Source organism: Schistocerca cancellata, chromosome 1 (assembly GCF_023864275.1).
Source record: "Schistocerca cancellata isolate TAMUIC-IGC-003103 chromosome 1, iqSchCanc2.1, whole genome shotgun sequence".
NCBI classification, from domain to species: Eukaryota; Metazoa; Arthropoda; class Insecta; order Orthoptera; family Acrididae; genus Schistocerca; species Schistocerca cancellata.
In genome coordinates this window covers 666,438,179-666,454,189 of record NC_064626.1, presented here as the reverse complement: position 1 = coordinate 666,454,189, position 16,011 = coordinate 666,438,179, and positions in this window count along the sequence as shown.

Below are 16,011 nucleotides of genomic sequence, written 5' to 3'. Positions count from 1 at the left end.
CATCCGAGTTCATGGGAAATACTACCAACTACAAAGTGAAGAGTGATGTCGCTACGAGAAAGACTGATAAAAGTTTTACGTTCTGTTCACAATTGGCGGAAATGCACCAATACTGTAATAGAATTTTTTTTCTTATTGTCAATATTTATGTATATTTGTATCTGTATGTGTATTTAATTTGTACTTGTATCTATGTTAGTATTTCAATGTTTCAATTCACTGAATGAGAGTAATTCTTGAGAACCTATGTTAAATCCTTGAACACTTATGATGGCATCATGCCACAACCAAGTTTGTTAATGATCAAGCAACTGTGAGTAGCTTTGACGACTTAGTATGAAACGTATATAATTCTATGTGCCTTATGTTATGTTTGTTTTGCTCCCTACAAGGAGAGATCCTTAAATACTTCATTCACTAAGTACGTGAATCCAATAATATTACGACTGCGCGTGAGTCGTAACGATCTTTCAGACTCATTACTCCTCACGCGGGAAGCGATGTAATATTATGGGTATTTCCGTCCTACGAAAGCTTTGAGTACCCTTTGAAAGACATTTGTTTTGTATAATTTACATAACTGTAAAGATGCGCATCTAGCGCGGACGCTAATACATCGATTGCGCAGTCAAAGAAACATTTTAACAGAAGCTGAACTTCGATCTAAATAAAAGATGACGGTAGAAAACTTTTGTAGATCTTCAGATTTTAATGTGCTTCTGCTTGTTATGTGAAAACGTAAAGGAGGTCGACTTTAAGTTAAAAAAGTGAGCGGTCTTGCTAGCGTGCAGACAACATTATTAATTAATAAAATTCAGGTAATTCATGTTCGAAACTGTAAATCAGCAAGTTATTGTTATCGGAGGTGTTGAACAGTGCAAGAATTGTCTTCAACGAAAGGAGAAAAGTAGTGACTATAATTTGTGACAAAAAAACGTGAACCAAGGAGACAGCACAGGACAGGCTGAAATCTGATCGCACCATACTGTTAGAAAAGTAATTATGTAAGTTGTATTGTTTATAAATAAGCCCTAATTTTGCTAGTGAGAATTGTTTGAATATATTTAGTGTTTACCAGACTTCTTATTCTGTTCTTTTCCTTTATACTTTTTTATCCTCCATGCCATATTATTTTTATAAATGTCAAACAGCCTTTACTGCAGCAGAGAATACTGCGGCATCCTGGTCGTAGACAGAAGGCCGCTCCTTGTCTTCTATACAATTCATAGCTGCCCCATTTATTAATGATTTCATTTGCAAATGCAATTTTTTTTTACTATTCATTGTTAAAGGTCCCTTAGGTAATTATAAAATTTATACTGATTACGCAAAGAAATCCGGGTTGTTCTTTTCCAAATAATAGAAGTCTTTGCGTAATCAGAAACTAGCCTCCTTCTGACAACGATCAGGAGCCGACCAGAAGACGGACGTCTTCGACCGCTTTCGTGTCTCCTGTGGCAAAGCTGTGCCAGACTGGAAACACGACATTCTAGTATGAAATACAGATTTAAATTGATAGAATTGAAATATATTTAACGTAAGAAAAATAATATTTTTTTTATCATACTAGAATAGGCAAGACCACCTGTGACGTAAAAGGTACAACTGCTAGAATGTAGAAAGTACGTATGGGAATAGAAAGACTAACCAAGCCTTAAAAAAAGGGTAAAAACAGAGTAAAAGGGGAAGAAAAGAGGATTTCGGTCAGGGAGAGTATACAAAGAACCTAGAAAAATCGATCAGGGAACTAAAAGTGGAAAATGAGTCATTTGCTAGTCCTATAAAAAGCTGGCGTGTGAAACAAGGGGTAAATTGGGATCGTAAACGAAAACAAGAAGTGGAAATCGAGCAGAGTACTAGGCATAAAATAACCTGGCGTGTGAAACAGTGTAAAAATCATCACGATCTGAAAACAACGATTAAAGTTGAGCCTCCTGACACCAGTGAAGACTCGATTAAACAGGGAACTAAAAGTAAGGATCATATGTATGAGACAAGTGAGAATAATAGAAATAAAAGTGACGTATACATCTTCTCAGACAGCCACGGAAGAGGCTTAGCAGAAAAAAATGGCCAATATGCAAAACAAACTAAAAGTAAGCGGAATCACCAAGCCAGGCGCGCCATTAAGTGAAGTGTTGAAATCCTGGGAAACATCCGTAAGAAAAGGTGCGAAATGTGTCATTATAGGTGGAGGAAACGACATTTATAGAAACGAAAGTATCAATGCAAGAAAAGTACTGAGGGAAACCCTAGGGAAAGCTACTCATTCTGAAGTATATGTGCTAAGCATTCCTCAAAGACACGACTTGATGGTAGAGTCCTGCGTAAATAAAGAAATTACCAGAACAAATAGGATATTTAGGAAGATATGTAGCAGCTTCCCAAATGTGACTTTCATAAATGCAACAAGCTCATAAAGAGAGCATTTCACAAGGCATGGTTTACACAGAAACAACCGCGGAAAAACTATTCTGTGTAAAGAAATTTTGGAAAAATTTGACAAACTACAAGGGCAGACACACACACCCATAATACTACCAATGAAGGAAGAGGCAGGAAAGTCTCCATCACCAACAGAAGCAGACCCACAAACCTCACCATGCCCGATAGAGGAAAAAGAAGCAACATCATCAGCAACAGAAGAGGACCCACTACCCCCACACCCAAAAGAGGAACAGATAACGCAAACAGGAAAAGAAGTAAGGTCATCAGAGACCCGACAGATAAGATATGGGAGGGGAGAAAGAAAAAAGAAACCTATCAGGGATCAGGACTTCCTATATAATGAAGCCGGAAACCGGCCAACCTACAAGAGGCTGTCATCGAAGGAAACTCAGGATTTTCACTGGCCCAAGACCAGCAATGCCACAACATAGCAGACAATCTGAGAAGCACACCAGCACTAGAGTGTCAAAACCAGATGTACCCGGAGACGACAAAACCATGAGAAAATGAAGGGAGAAAAAGCATGAAGAGAATGTTATGGAATGTAGAAGGATTGAAAAACGCAGCATGCATAGCTCCAACAGACTTTCTCGAAGATTATGACGTAGCAATATTCACAGAAACTTTTCTCACAGATCATTGGCAACACCCTAAATTCTATAGCATAAATATGCTGGCAAAGCAAGGAGCAAGGGGGCGACCCCAAGGGGGAATAACAGTCGTACTGAAACTGTGGATAACACCAATTATAGCGACAACAGAACTAAATCACTCCATTCTAATAGAAGTAAAACACATCACAATATTAGCAACCTACTTCCAGCCAAGCGAATCGACCATAGGCATAATCGATGAACTGAGCCAACAAATAAGACGGAGCAAGAAAGACATCCCCTTACTTATCGCAGGGGATTTAAACTGTCGGTTGGATGTATAGAATCACAAAACAAAATTAGTGATCGAATCACTACAAGAAGAGGGCCTCATCCTGCTAAATGACACAAATGTCCCTACGTACTTCTGCCATAATGGCAAAAGTGCTATTGATATCGCCCTCATAAGAGGAAACATAAAAGGGGACATAAGCCCACTTTGGAATGCAAACCACACGCCTATAAGAAAACACATCCCGAAGAACATAGTCATACAAAGTAATTGGAAGGCAAGAGAGAACCAAGAGAAGAGACTGCTCTCAAGGAGACTGGATCCAAGGAAAGTGGAAGAATACCACGACCAGATAGAACAAACTGAGTCCTTAATCGACAACTCAAAAGTAGAGGAGGCAGCACTTGAACTGGAGAAACTCTTAAAGCAAGCAACTACCCCCAGGAAAGTGAGAAGAGCTAAACCATAGTTTGATCAAGAGTGTTATCAGCAAAGAAAAGAAGTACTCCAAGCTTTACACCGACTAAATACGGACGCAGATAATCACTCACTACTACAAACATATGCTGAGAAAAGAAGATCCTACAAAACACTAACAAGGGAGAAGAGAATGGCACACAGGGAAGAAGAGGGAAGAAGACTAGCTGAAGAAGCCAGGAGAGACCCATTCATTGCAATCCGCCCCCGAAAGCAGGCACAGTCACACTATATAAGCATGGAAGAATGGACGAGACATTTCAAAGACATTCTCAACAAAGATGGTAGAGAAGGAGCACAGGTAGCAAGTCAAGAGCTCACACCGCAAGAGATGGCAGCCTGGTCCCCACTCACTCCGAATGAGGTCCGAAACATCATTGAATCAACAAAAAGGAATAAAGCAGCGGGACCGGCCATGCTTTACAACGAATACCTTAAAGACACAGCCCATCTGCTAGCACCAACCTGGACAAAACTTTATAACAAATGCATTGAAACAGCAAAAATCCCAGGGCAGTGGAGAAAATCAATAGTAAGGGTAATGTACAAAGGGAAGGGCGACCCAAAGGACACAAACAAATACAGAGGAATAGCCTTGGAAAACAACCCTTTTAAGGTATTCACAAAACTAATCACAGGAAGAAAAGACACACTTTGGAAGACCACCTCCCAGAATCTCAATTCGGGTTCAGGGAAAAAAGATCCACTATCATAGCAGTGGAGCTGCTTTTAAAAAACATATGGAAAACCATCGATAAGAAGCAAAAATATTGTGCTGTATACATAGACTTCACAAAGGCCTTCGACCTCCTCAACCGATCATTAGTAAAAAGGATGCTCGACGAAACCCTGGGAAGAGACAGCGTCTGGACGAGGATTATAAACTCTATAAATGAATGGAATGAGATAAGGATCTCGGACAACCTTGACCTGTCTGAACCAATAAGGCAAACAAACGGAGTACTCCAAGGAGACCCACTAAGCCCGCTCCTGTTCATTCTGGCAGCAAAGGACATTATGGAAATCGCTCATGACGAAGATGTCGAAGCCTATGCCTACGCGGACGACATCGTGATAGGCTCAAAAAACTGAAAGAAACTACAGGAGACTATAGAAGACATGGAAAAATGGTGCAGAAAGCACAAGTTTGTAATCAACACCGACAAAACGGAAATGATGGTATTCAGACCAGGAGGGCAAATCCCAAAAACGACAAGAATTGCGATAAACGAAATAAGTTCCATCAGAACATTAAATCTAGACACAGCTATGGCACTCTTCAAAGTTAAAATAATACCGATACTGGCTTATGGGATAGAAATCATATGGATACACCTACATGAAAAGAACTTAGAAACATTGGGAAGAGTAAAAGCAACCTATATCAAAAGAGCATTAGGGGTAGCAAAAACCACAAGATCAAGATTAGTCTACCTTCTCGCCCGAGAATCTTTCCTCATCGAGGATCTAAGGACAATGTTCTTACTTCCCAACACATCAGCATCGGAGAACCTACTAAGATCAATACTCAAGAAAAGAGAGGAAGTACCAACGGAATTCTATGGATCCGGGGCCATGATCGACCGCACTTGGACAGCAGCAAATTTTGATATGAGACACGTACTTACAAGACTCGCAGTACACGGATTCCCCCATGAAATTTGTGCAAATACAACATACCACGAACCGTCAAACCTTTGCAAGTGTACACTATGTGGACAGTCTTGTGAGAGATACCATATAGAAACATGCAACAAGAGGACCAGATCAATTAGAGACTATGCAATAAATGGTTCAAATGATAATCTGATATAATACCTGCACTGAATGTAATCTACTAAGAATTGTGCAGACACTCAGTACATCCTTGTAATTCACTCTCAAATGATTGAAATCTAATGTATAACTAAAGTGGCTATTTTGCTGCAATAAATCGTTTATAGATTAGCTGGCTGTTTCTCAAGGAGTTCCTTGCGGGGTGGGGGAGTGGCTCAGTACGTAAAAAACAGTGTTTCCTTTGAGTCCATAGACGTATCACGACACTGCACTGAACAGATATTTGAAAGTTGTGCAGCATTACTTGAATTTAGTGAAACTAAACTTCTAATTACTGTTGTTTATAGGTTCCCTAACTTCGACTTCAGAGGATTTTTGCTTAAGCTATAGAGGGTTCTTGATTCACTTTGTAGGCAGTACCAGAAAGTAGTTATATGTGGTGAGTTCAATATTAATTTTGTACATGATTGTGCAAGAGAAATGATCGCCTAAATTCATATGATCTGATGCAAACAGTGTTTTTTCCAACTACGGTGCAGGGGAACAGTAGCACAGTCACAGACAATATTTTTATTCATTCTTCATTACTAGATGGGCATTCTGTTAGTAAAAGGGTGAATGGCCTTTCAGACAATGATGCACAAATTTTAACACTAAAAGGTTTTTGTACTCAAACCAATGTCGTATTTAATTACAAACTACGTAGGAAAGTTAATGCAACAGCAATAGAGAATTTTTCAAAACTTGTCAAGGAACAAGTGTGCCTAGATGTTTATAGTGCCGATAATATAGATGACAAATACAATGCTTTCCATAACACATTTCTCATGCTCTTTGAGAGTTGCTTTCCATTAGAACATTCTAAACAGGGTACTAACAGTAATGGACAGCCTGGTTGGCTGACTAGTGGGATAAGGATATCATGTAGAACAAAGTGGGAATTATATCAAAATGTTAGAAGTAGTCACAATCAAGCTACAGTAGCCCATTACAAACAGTATTGTAAGGTGCTTAAAATGTTATTAGCAAGGCAAAAAGTATGTGGCATGCAAATAGAATAGCTAATTCACAGGATAAAATTAAAGCCATATGGTCAGTTGTGAAGGAAGTGTCTGGTCAGCAGCACAAGGTTGATAATATAAAGTCAGTTTGCAGTAACAATATTTCTGTTACTGATAAATCAGATATATGTACAGTATTTAACAACCATTTTCTGAGCATTGCTGGTGAATTAAATAAAAATTTAGTTTCTACAGGAAATCATATAAATTTCTTAGCAAATGCTTTTCTGAGATTCTGTAGTAAAGCCGCTTTATAAAAAGAGAGAAAGGGATAATGTAGATATTTTAGACCTATTTCTATGCCATCAGTGTTTGCAAAAGTTATCGAAAAGGCTGTGTATGTAAGGTTAATTGATCATTTTATATCACACGATTTGCTATTAAATGTACAGTTCAGCTTTAGAAGTCGTTTGACAACTGAAAATGCTATATTCTCTTTTCTCTGTGAGGTACTGGATGGACTGAACAAAAAGTTTCGAACGCTTGGCGTATTTTTTGATTTAACAAAGGCATTTGACTGTGTTGATCTCACAATATTGCTCCAGAAGTTGGACTATTACAGAATAAGGGGAGTAGCTCACAATTGGTTCACTTTAGCAAAAGGCAGCAAAAGGTCATTATTCACAATGTTGATAACGGCTGCGATGTGGGATCTGAGTGGGGTACTGTCAAGTGAGGGGTGCCCCAGGGATTAGTGTTGGGGCTGCACCTGTTCCTTATTTATATAAATGATATGCCCTCTAGTATTATGGGTAACTCTAAAATATTTCTGTTTGCTGATGACACTAGCTTGGTAGTAAAGGATGTTGTGTGCAACAATGACTCGTTTTCAAGTAGTGCAGTACATGACCTCAGTTCATGGTTTGTAGAAAATAAACTAACGTTAAATCACAGTAAGACTCAGTTTTTACAGTTCTTAACACACAATTCAACAAAACCTGACGTTTTAATCTCACAGAACAGGCATATGATTAGTGAAACTGAACAGTTCAAATTCCTAGGTGTTCAGATAGATAGTAAGCTGTCGTGGAAAGCCCATGTTCAGGATCTTGTTCAAAGACTTAATACTGCCATTTTCACTATTCGAACCGTATCGAAAGTGAGTGATACTTCGACACGTAAATTAGTCCACTTTGCTTATTTTGATTCACTTATGTCGTATGGTATTATGTTTTGGGGTAACTCTTCCCATTCTAGGAGGATATTTTTGGCTCAGAAACGGGCGGTTCAGGCAATAAGTGGTGTGAGTTCACGAACCTCTTGTCGACCTCTGTTCATGAGTCTGGGTATTTTGACATTGGCCTTTCAATATGTATATTCCTTATTGTTGTTTCTTGTTACCAATATTAGTTTATTTCCAACAATAAGCAGCTTTCACTCGGTTAATACTCGGCAGAAATCAAACCTCCATTTGGATCGGACTTCCTTAACTCTTGTGGAAAAAGGTGTGCAGTATACTGCTGCATCCATTTTCAATAAGCTGCCACTCGAATTCAAAAACCTTAGCAGTAATCCACGCGCTTTCAAATCGAAACTGAAGAGTTTCCTCATGGGTCACTCCTTATATTCTGTCGAAGAGTTCCTTGAAAAATTAAGATGATTCTCATTGTATTGCTGATAGCGTTTGCTTAAACTTATGGACTGATTTTCTTTCAGGTTCATGAACATTTATTTTTATCTGTTATTACTTTTATGTTGTAAGTTCATGTACTGACACGTTCCATGACCTTGGAGATTTGCTCCTTAATTTGGTCCTACGGAACTTGACATGTAAATAAAAAAATAAATAAAAATAACGAGGAAACAGAAATTGGTACTCTTGCCACTGTCGTCAAAGATCCTTGTATTAGTTCGCGTCAAATCCTAAGAGAATATGGCATAAGCCAGAGTAGTGTTGTTCGTATTCTGCATCATAATAAATATCATCCTTCCCATATCAGTCGCAAACATGAATTAGCTGGTACGGGTTGTAAGCAATACATTGAATTCTGCTGATGGGCTCAACTTCAGATTCAGAGAGATGACACATTTATTAATTTGATTTTATTTACTGATGAGGCTATATTTACGAACCATGGAAATGTTCATTTGCATAATATGCATTATTGGGTGAGTGAAACTCCATGATGGCTGCAGCAAGTTGCACACTAGAAGCAGTGGTCAGTGAATGAATGGTGTGGAATTCTGGAGGACAGAATTATATGCCCCTATTTCATTGAAGGAAATTTCTATGAAAGGAACTACACCACATTCCTGCAAGAAATATTAGGTCTGTTGTTGGAAGAAATACATCTAGGAACAAGGAACAGAATGTGGTGTCAATATGATGGGTGTCCAGCACAGTTTTCGCCGATGGCTAGAAATGAGTTTCAGAGACAATTCCCAAATCGGTGGATTGGACATAGAGGAGATGTGTCGTGGCTCGTACGCCAGATTTGACGCCTCTGGATTTTTTGTTGTGGGGATTCGTAAAAGACATTGTTTACAAAGACATTCCAACTACATCTGAAGATATGTGTGGGAGAATTTTCAGAGCATGCGCTTCGATAAGTGCCGATGTGATAAGGAATACCACTCAATCCATAATAAGAAGATTGCAGCACTGCACTGATACCAATGGTCATCACGTCGAATACCTTCTGTAAATGGACATTCATGCCATCTTTGTGACTTTCATTGACCTTCAAAGACCTTACTGTTACACATCATGGGATTTGTCTCGATAGCTGCTATCAGTACCAAACTATAGCATCCCATTAAAAAAAAAAAACAAAGTTGACCTTCTTATCTCTGACGCAACCCCACCTATCAACAAAAAACCAACATCATATTATGGCCTCCATTGTCCGTGCAGTTTTTGTTCCACAAACGTTTCAGCTCCTATCATCCTTTTGGAGTTATTCTTGGTGCCAATAGTTAGTGGCTCACCCTATATACATAGCTATTCCCATGAGAAAGCAAAAGTACACATTGAAACACTCATTTAATTGGCACACTCACTCACACACACACGCGCGCGCGCGGGCGCACGCGCGGTTTACTCTAGCTATTGTTCGGTGTGAGAATGCCTCTCTACCTGGACTCGAATCATTTGCCGATCGAGATATCATCACTTACAAGACTTGGCATTGTGCAGTAGATGCTAAGTCCCAGTCTAGACCTAGTTATGTATATAGTGTGTGTGTGTGTGTGTGTGTGTGTGTGTGTGTGTGTGTGTGTGTGCGAGTTTTAGTGTGTGTGTCATTTAAAAAAGTGTTTCAATACGTGCTTCTGTTTTGTTGTGGGAATAGCTTGAGTGGAGTCCATTAATTCTATTTTCTACATCATCTGCAGTGCGTCCAGGCCATATTTCGGGCTGTTAATTTTTGTTGTTGTTGCTCTCTGATCTTTGTTATCTATTTTTGTATTCTGGATGTCTCACATTGTAAAGTGCCTCATCTGTTTCCTACCTTTTTATTAATTTTATAGTTGAAGGAACACACAAACAAACTTTGCAGTCATGTCTACAAACACACAAAAGCCATCAAATGGCTGCAGTGGTGCTAGTGCTCCAAGCACCTACATTTCACATTGTACTGAATGTAAGATGAACGATTATCAAGATCAAATCTACGTTGAGGCCCTAGATTTGCACATATTTCTTTGATGAAAAGTGAGATTTGAAAGCTCCCTATTACACTATCAAATTTGTTTCACAATTTGATAAAAAATATATAATAGTGTAATAAAGGCCTTAACACCCTACATGTCTCATATCACCCCACTCTACACTACGATTACCATACAAAACTTATCAGCAGTCATAAAAAATATCATCATCTGGTAGTTACAAATTAAATCTATAGAATGTGATCCAAAATCAGTCACATTTCATCTGTTTTATGGAAATATCGTTAAAATGCTTTGAAGGAACAGTGCTGATTATATTTTTGTTAATTATGCAGACACTATTTCATCCCAAATCTTCCTAGCATGTTTCTGGTTTATAATATGCATTCATTATTTTTTGGTGTGAACAGAATTTTAATGAATGTCACTATAGGCCAAATAACTGCATTGTTTACATGATCAATAGTATTTGGTTTTATGGGTTTCTGTAATTTGTAAGTAATTAGATGTTATTGTGATTTGTAAATGCATAGTAAGCTGACAATATGTTAATCAGAGTTGTTACAGGTTTAAAAGACCATAAAAACAGTAATTTTGGTGTCTCTTGCATTATTTGATTGTGGGTAACTGAACAGCTATAACTGTAACTAAATGAAGTGATTATAAATCTTCCTAGTGGTAGCAAATGGGTGTGTTGAGCATACTAGGCATGTTTTTAATGTCCAACCTAATTTTTAACGATTTTATACAGATTTTCGATAAGACAAAAACTCCAACCCAATTTTGAGTGCACTAGAATGAAATAAAATTTTTGTTGAAAGTAATGGGTATTTTGAGAGCACCAGAATTAATTTAAAAAGTAATTTCAGTCATAAAATTTTATATTCCAGTCAATAAAATTCGAGCAAAACCTTTCAACGTGTTTCAAATGGAAAACTATTGGTTTTTTTTTCTAATTGTACTCTCTTTAGTTCATTTCACCCCACTGTGTTTTTTTTGCATGACTGTCGCTATTGAACTACGACTTGGATGCCATCCATAGTCCACCTATCTCCTTTCTACTGGCTGCTTGTTGTTTAGTACTCATCAACAAGTAGAGAGAAGAGCTGCTGATGTCGGATGTTCTCATCTTCTTCCAGATGGACTCGAGCAGTGAATAACAATAGCAAATAACAATGGTAATGGCTGGCTGAGCCAATCCCATAGCTCGTCAGCTGTGCCCCACAGATCAAGGAAATAACGTTCACAAATCGTATGTATAGTTGTCATTTGAGGAATGAAGTTGATTCGAGAACAAAAATTAGGTATGTGTTACTGTGACCATGAACCAGCTCCGGCTGCTAAAGTCATCCAAGAAACTCTGGCTTGATAGCACAGTGCGACCTTCTGACCATGGTGGACCGCAGTAAAAACTCCATTCAGTGGTGAGGCACATTAGAGACTGGAGCTGTGCAATATTTCCACCCATCCAACCTGCTGAATAGATCGATTTTCGTCAATTTCTCAACCAAATGTTAACTGATTTTAAAAATTCAAAATACTAACATAACCTACATGAAAATGTAATGAGAAAAATGGTAATGAATAAAATTGTATATCATTAGATTCACAATTTTTTCAGTTTAAAATTTCTCAGTCAGTATTCAGGATTGAGAATCCCATGTTAAATTTTTCTTACTATACATGGCTACCTAGAGAATTGTGTGTTTTGGTAACTTATCGTATAATGTACCAACCAATTTCGTTGTTGTCTTTTGATTTGTAACAATATTTTTTCTATATGTTATGTTAATCACATATATAGTATAATTCGTTATGAAATTGTAGGGTTTTTATATCAACATTTCCTTTTAGTTAAGTAACTTATTTAAAATAGAGTGAAGTGTCATAAGCTTTCAAATAATTATCTGGTGGTTCTATATTCCATGCTTCTTGATGAAATACTTCATTCTTTCCATTTTTCAACTCAGATTATGCAGCTTTACATGATCATACAGTGATACAGCCAAATGGTTGTTTTTTCGATTAGTTCAAAACACAACAAAAATAAAATAAGGCATATCAAACTCTACTGAATTGTACCAACTTGTGAGATCTAGCTCCAATTTTTTCTTGTTACCTAAACCACCAAGTTTCACAGTATGTACTTCATTGTAAGATATTGGAAATTTGGTATTTTTCGGTATATTTTCTCGTTGTTCAAGCTCATAATTCAGTTCATGTTTAACAATAGGTAGACGAATTTTCATAGATTCTACTACAATTTTTCCCTCTTTTGTTTGTGCATGTTTCATTTGAACTCCAGCATCATTGTAGTCAGCTCATCTATGAAGAGCATCTTCAGCACTGGTGTCAAAGTAAAATTTACAGTAAGATCCCCTTCCCATAAAATTTCTTTATCCTCACCGAAGAAACCATATTATATGTATATATATATATATATGTCCTTACATCCCTATTTTACCATTAATGGATAAAGTCTATCTAATAAATCTAAACTGATGATGAAATAAAAGGATGCTCTATTCTTGACTAACAGGATTTCCATTCTTTATCGACATAAAAACAAATAGCTGTGCCATGTTAATTAATTTTTATTAGACTTTCCATCATCTCTTGGATAATCTGCACCATCGGCCCTAATAATACTGACGCTCATGTACAATTAAGCATGATTAGGATGAAGCCATCGATCTCCTGTATTTATTTTCATTTCTGTATCCTTGTTAGGGATATTTATATTATTTTTTGATTTCTCACTCACAGGGAATAAGTAGAACTGATAGCTCTTTATTTCACTCCTATTTATCAAAGATAAAAATTTATTAAGCCACTTCTAAAATAAGTGTTAGAATAACACAATTGAACTCGATCAAATAATCATTTTCATCAGTTACAGTTACTTCTAATTCCTGTACAGTATCAAAAATTGGAACAAATGCTCGGTAAAGTGGTTAATGAACTATTGATCCACTAAATTCAACATTAGGCTTGAATGAAACAATAATATTAATTTCTTGATGAAAATGTAAAGTATGTTTCACAGACATTCTATCAGCTAGATTAAAATCTATGTTCATTTATTCAAATGGAATAAATTTAGGAACATTTTTAGCAATTATTTTTACATTAGCTTCAATACTTTGGAATTTAAATCAAAGCACACTTCTGGTACTGTTTTATATGCATATATAATTTAACATCACTTTCAACAATAATTCTATTTCAAATTTCATCTGCTTTAATATGGATATTAGGCTTTTTTAATGAATGAATTTTTCTAAGCTTTTCACACTATATTGGCCAACAATAATTTCTATCGTTTCCCAATCACAATATAATTTAAAATTTTTTGTGTAATATTTGGAGTTACAAATGTTGTATAAAAACAAATTAGTGCAACATTGTTATACCTTTCTCATATAGGTACAATTGGTCTCTTTTTTAGAGGAGATGACCTACTAAAAATAAGAATTCCAGAGAAAAAATCAAAAAATAAACACAGTATACTTTTACATAATTCTAGTCGATGTGCTATAATATGTCCAAGGTGTGAGGGGAAAACAACATTATTGATTGATAGTTAAATTCTAGCTACACGATGATTACATTAGAATATGGTAAATCACTTGAATGTTTATTCAAAAAGTTCAGATCACCTCAAATATCAAGAATTCATAAAAATGTGTAAAACAGTTGCAGATAGAAATAGTGAAAAGGTTACCACATTCATTCAAAACGAAGATGAATTTTACCTCTAGACCAATGCCAAGATTATCCACTGGTAGCATTCAATGATTTTATTCTTGAAAATCAATATGCATTTAGCTAATATTTTACTACAGAAAGAGGAAAAGGAATAAATTTTTTTAGCTCATGTATATTCAAGCACACCAAAACAATTATTAACGGACAATCTTTTTTTAGTACTTTTCCACAAGGTGTTACAAATTTAAACCATATATACTGCAAGTTTGCTCATGGTGATTTAAAATTTGATGATTTTAAAGAAATATGACTTATATGTTGGAATGATCTTTTCGGATTTTTTACAATAGATATTACTAGGAACCTAATGTTTTTTACCCTTCTTAATGAGCACAAAATATTATATTGCATACCTATTACACCATGGTGATGGTATTTCACTTCAACATATAAACGAATATAAAGAAACTCTTCACTACATAATCGTATATGAAATATCAGAAACACTTGGACAACATTTTACTAATTGTTCATGGGCTAGTAAAGAAGCTAAATGTGAGCCATGTAGTTGCTATTTTTTAATAAGTATAAAGGCATAACGAATTATGTCATTAATTTTCATAAACTGATATATAAAATAAATTTCATTGACGTTTTTTATTCTTAGTAAATGTTTTCGAAATATAACCGAGCGGTTGTTAAATACGCTGGAAGAAATAGAAAAAATTGACGAACTGTAAGAAGAATTCAAGTTTTAGAAAAACAACCAATAAGAAAATATGAAAAATATAAAAAAGAAGATCAACCTGTTAATATTGCAATCGAAAATGTTAACGAGGAAATTGAAGGATTGGGCGATTATGAGCTGAAAAATACTGAAGAAAATAGAGAAGTTGAAAAACAAATTGTTCATTATGCTCATCATCATCAAGCAGTATTTGGAGATATACCATAAATTAAACAGTATGATAGTCCTCAGGGTAACTGTATGGCAAATGAAACAGAAATACAATATTTATAGACAAAATACAATGAAGAGATTAAAGATAAAGAAATAGCTCAAGCTCAGCATGCAGTTACAAAGATAAAGCAGGGCAATGTTATAAAACGAAATATACATGAAATACTGTTAAAATGTATTAAGCATTGTGAAGATAAAGTTTTTGTATCGAAACTTGTTGGTATGTTTAAATATATTGTCAATAAACCAATAAAATTTCATGGAGATAAATTAACGATCAATGGAAAGGAATATGAAGGTATAGATGGACTAATGAATCTGTTAACTAAAAAACACATTAGTATAGGTGATATAGGTGAAAAATTTTATGGTGTTGATCTATCAATTTATATAGATACTTTATACCATTCAAACGCATTATATTCTGAAAACAAGCCAAATAAAATAGTATTAAGAGACAGTCTTAAATACAACAAATCGATAAAAATGTTTGATGACCACTTCCGAAAATTAAGACGATTACAGTCAAATACATATTATTCAGAAGTAAATGAGTCTCCAAAAATAGAAGTAGATTTAGATTCAAGTGAAGATTACTCAATAAAAATGTACAGAAAAACCAGCTTTATATGTTTGTGTGAATGATGTTGGAAGTTTAATCGATAGACTAGCAGAAATTGGTGGAGAAGAATTAGCTGTGAACAAGAATTACTATAATTAAAAAGTGGGAATAATACAAATGTTCAAAAATAAATCTAATGATTCTGTTATTAACAGTCCAAAGGGAATTCCACATTTGATTAAAATTTTGAATAACTTGTTACACACATTTTGGAAGAATGAAAAATATGGAAAAGGGTTATTTAACACATTAATTAATAAATTATCTTGTAAAATTCATCAACTAGGCTACCGATTTTGTAATCTGGGCACCAAATTAGATGAAAGATTAGTTATAAGAGATCAAGAAATAAACCCACTAGGTGTTTTTACACTATCATCTTCAGTGCAAAATATCGACGAAATCACCGCTGCGCCAAGGAATTGGGATAATTTCCCAGAATAGTGTAACCAAAAAAAAATTAA